The sequence below is a fragment of the Etheostoma cragini genome, chromosome 11 (assembly GCF_013103735.1).
Source record: "Etheostoma cragini isolate CJK2018 chromosome 11, CSU_Ecrag_1.0, whole genome shotgun sequence".
Lineage (NCBI taxonomy): Eukaryota > Metazoa > Chordata > Actinopteri > Perciformes > Percidae > Etheostoma > Etheostoma cragini.
In genome coordinates, this window is record NC_048417.1 from 8,846,024 (window position 1) to 8,851,083 (window position 5,060).

The window sequence follows — 5,060 nt, forward strand, 5'->3', positions numbered from 1 at the left end:
ATGAAGCCTGGAAAACCTTTTGAGCATATGTGTCCAATGAGCAACTTTCATGGAGATAAATGGGGCGGAATCTGGGTATCAATTGTTTCAGTCTACAGAAATTATTACTTAATTTTTGTGGTCTTAAATTTTCCTTTTACTTGCGTGATTGTCTTTTTAGTTGTTTAATGTGCATTGTTGAAGGTGCCTGTGCCCTTTAAACGTAGGCTACATGTTCCACTAAAACAAGATCCTTCACAAGGCTATTTTTGCAAAGGTGCCGTTGCTGTGCGGTGCTTAGCGCTGCCCAAGACAATTGTGATTGCTTTAAAGAAATGCCAATAAACCATAGCAGGTTTTTCTCCCATCCTGGAGTGCTGTATGGACTAGCCAGACCATGCTCCCCAGCAGGCAATGCGAGACTAGTACGTGACTAGTTTTTATCCACAATGTTCCACTTCAGGGATTGTTCCATTGCCGTTGGAAATTCCGCCAGATGTCACTTTTGATGGACAGATGTCCAGTACCTTCCACTGTGTTAGAATTTTAAACTCTGGTGGATTTATGAGGACTATGGTTAACTGCTCCTCAGAACTCTGCAAAACAACCTTTAAACGTACACATGTTCCACCAAGACAAGTTCCTTCCCGAGGCTATTTGCAGTGGAACCAGGGCTTGGTCCAGCGCTTAGCACCGTCCAAGACAAATGTGATTACTTTTAATCCAATAAACCAGTGCACTTTTTTTCTATCATCCTGGGAGGCTGTGTGGACTAGCCGGGCCCTTGCTGCGGCGGAAGGTCTGGCAATACAAGACTATAAATGACTAATAAAGACCTTGAAACTTAAAACGGGGTAGTCTGATCTCCCCTGACTTCCTCAGAGAGTTACATTTCACTGCATGTGTGTTGTCAATCTGGTCAATGAGTTTCTCATTGAAAACATCTCTGCCTGTTGCATTATGAATTCTTTAACCGCAGAGTCAGTGTATCTGGATATTAAGCCAAATATCACTCTTATGTTTACTAAATCTGCCTTTTCTCATCAGACACATAAACTGCTCTCTTATAAAGACTATTATATATAAAACTGTACAAGCTTCACAGTGACACCACCATCAGTCTTAGGAGATCACATTCAGTCACATTCAGACTGCAGTGAATCTGAACACCTGCAGGAGGCCGTAACTTGAAGACACTCTGAGGACACATAAGGTGCTTTCCATTCAGCTAATTATGCTTCCTCCCTTCTCCAGACAGCGACCCGGAAAGCAATCGAGGTTCTCTATCATTGAAGACGTTCCAAAACCTAAAATGTGTTGCGGAGCCACAGTCGTATCCTAAAACTTCATTTCTACCAGTTGCCTTTGATTAGTTTGTGTTCAGGGTTTGACCAGCGGGCCGGGATGCTATGGAGATAATGTAATTGCATCATTGCATTACTGTAGGTTGGATAATCTACCTGTGGAATAACTACACCAATGGCGGATCAAACGTTATTCATGTCTATTCATAAAACAAAAAAAGGATACACATGTGTTTAGTTAAATCTTAAATCTTTGTAACTTTGTCTACTTTTTCTTCAGTAGCCAATTTTATTTTATTTTTTTCCTGTGCCAAGTGCATCTTGGCTCATTTAGGAAAAGGAGGTATCCAAATGTTTGTCAAAGCTGCAAAGTTGTGGTCATTATTAATCCAATAATCCTTCTAAAATTAATTAGAATTACTTTACCCACATCAATTACATTTTATGACACTTTGGAGCACGAGTCATTAGCCGTTAGGTGTTCTTTAAAACTGTAACTCAATTATTTCTGCACATTATAGGACAGTTAAGATGGCATCTGTCATGAATATTTGCTGTTTCCTTAAAATGACGGTAAGGAGGTGCTAAAACACGAGGTAAAGTCACGAATGAGGGAATCGAGAAGCATGTTGGCCAAATAGAAAAGCACCCAGTCAGACAGGTTAAAAGGTTTGTAGACAGTCCAGTTCTCCATCTGTCTGTTTTCTAGTTGTCATGGAAGTGCTGTGTAGTAACACCCCAACTGTGATGCCACTGTGGTCTGTCCACAGGGAAACTATGACACACTAATGCACACTAATGCACACTAATGCACACACATGCACCCATGCATGCACGCACACAAACACACAACCGTCCACATCCTCACTTTTCTGTCCAGGTGGTTTCTAAAAGAACTCTGTCCAGCATTTAAAAAAAGGTAAAAGTAAAACAAACAGAAAACTCTTTTTCTTCCTCTTCGTCACAGTGAGCTTGTTCATAAACCCCTCCTTTAAGTCCGCAGAGGGGTTGGATTACACACTCTTTAAATCTTAGCAGGTTTCATGTTTTAATACTTAAAATATTCATGAAATAATGTTTTGGTCTGCATTTTAAAAATAGCCATTCAATGTATTTATATTCAGTAATTACCTCTCTGTACAGTAGTTTCCATCGGTGGTGGTTAAGTCCGCCATTCCTACAGTGGATTCAGCCATCCGACCTATGCTTTGAGGTCAATTTCAAAATTGTAGAGTTTAAAAAATACATTAAAAAATATAAATGATTGAATGTAATTATTGTTGATGATCCAGTGTGTTGCTCTCAGTGTGAACAGGAACAGTTTAGGGATTTAATTTTGAAGCACACTCAATGAGTGATGTAGAGTGTGTTTGTGTGACTAATCCTCTCATATATACAACTGACATCATGTTGGTTTACATACCGCAGGAGGGATTACACCCCCCCACCCCCCCCCATCCCACACACACACACACACGGACACAGAGAGCGGGAGGTACCGTGACGTTAGTCAGTCCAACCTTCACTTCAGGACACTGACTTCTGTTCTTTCTTTATATAGCTGCTCTGCTCCATCAGGACCTGACACTACTACTGTTCAAGGAGAAACTCTAAAAGCTTCCACACTAAAATCCAGCACTGAACTGGTAGCGCTAACAAAAAGTGCAGACCTGAGGGGCCCAGTCACCTGACACACCACTCCGCTAATAAACCACCTTGCTATCTAACAACTGCCACTGAACTCAATGACAGAAGAAATACAACTCTGGCGTTGGTGTTTCAGAGTAGATTCATCACATTAATCAGCATTAATGGAAACATTAAGTGAAACCTTTCTGAGACTCCCAATATATTTGGGGGGTTTTCTTTTGTCTATGTTTAGATTTTGCATTTTACAAATTTGCTAATGTTAAGATCACAGGAGAAAAAGCAGCAGCAGCGCCATTGTGGCATAGTTTTTGTTTAGGTTAAGTTTCCTAAAAGGAGAATTCCGACCAAATTTTACGTTAATCTTGATCGCTATAAATATTAGTACTTTCGATTGAAAAAAAACACAAACTTGAATCGGTGCTTACAAACTTGAGCTGCTGCAGCTACGTGTTCGAGCTTCCACTCAGCTAAAACGGCAGTTGATGGGGCAAGTTTTAGAGTGCCTTTGTGCCTTTTAACATGTGAGGTGAGTAGGAGGCTCGGCAGTGTCGATCTGTGTGGTAGTAGCAGGCCCGACCGGCATCCTTGCTTATCGGAGCAATATGCACAATGTTTACCTTTTCCTGCTACACCAGGACTTCAGTGCGAGACTACAGCTAGCCTTCAGTAATGCTATCACTGTGCAAGCCACAGACATCATTTGGCCCGTTTGCATGTAGCATTTTGTGTGTGTGTGAGTGTGCATGTGTGCATGTGTGTGTGTGTGTGTGTGTATGTATGTGTGTGTGTTTGTGTTTGTGTGTGTGCGTGTGTGCATGTGTGTGTGTAAGGAAACTACCACACAAATCAACACTGCCAAGCCTCCTACTCACCAACACCAGCTCGGTCACACACAAATGGATGAGCTACAAATATACACAAAACTGCTGCGTGACTATTATCACAGAAACATAACTGAACACACGACAGCTAGCAGCTAGCAGGGCAAGCTAACTACCAGCAGGATAGAGACAGGGTAGGTGAATTTAAACAATTTCTAAGTTGAAGATGCATACTGTTGTCGCGTAAGGGCCCTGTTCATGTTGCACAAACATTTTAATTGCATTTTGTGTATGTTAAGAAGCACAAAGGCACTCGCAACGACAACTGCGGTTTTAGCTGAGTGGAAGCTCGTAGAACTAGCTGCAAATACTCAGTGATGCTTGCACTGATTTGGCTTTTTTTTCTTCTATCGACTGTACTTGCTTATTTACAGCGATCTAGATTAACGTAAAATTGGCCGAAATTCTCCTTTAAAAACTTTTATCCATTGTTGTTTGTCTTAAAGGAATAGTTTGATATTTAGTGACATTTTCTCATTTGTTTTCTTGCCAAGAGTTATGAGAATATATATATGAAGCTACAGCTAGGAGCTGGTTACCTTAGCGTAGCATTAAGACTGGAAAGAGGGGAAACAGCTAGTCTGGGTCTCTCCAAAGGTAACAAAATCCACAAGCATCCACCATCTCAAGCACCTCTATAGCTTAAAGGTCCCATGACATGGTGCTCTTTGGATGTTTTTACTGGTCCCCTAATACCATATCTGAACTCTATTTCCCAAAATTCAGCCTTGGTGCAGAATAACAGCCACTAGAGCCAGTCCCACAGTGATCTTTTTTTTAGTGTGTGTCATTTCTGCCAAGGAACCTTTATTAAATAACACATTATATCTATATTATATTTTTTTCTGTATAAAACAACCAACAAAGAGTCCTAGAAGCAACTGCACTCAGAAAAATTAATTATATTATAAATTATCAAGAAATAACCTCATAGGGGAGGTGACATTTGTAACCTTTTGGACAGAGCTAAACTAGGCTTCATTCCTGTTTCCAGACTTTATGCTTAACTAAGCTAACTGGCTGCTAACCGTAGCTTCATATTCAGTGTCTTGTAGCAGCTATGCAGAATACTGTGAAATAATTTGGGATAAGTGAAAATGTGTAACTGATCCTGATTCTTGCCTGCACAGGAAGCTTCAGAGCCACAGAGATAAAGCAGATGTTGTTCTATTACAGACTGTCAGGGATTAACACACACACACACACACACACACACACACACACACACACACACACACACACACAC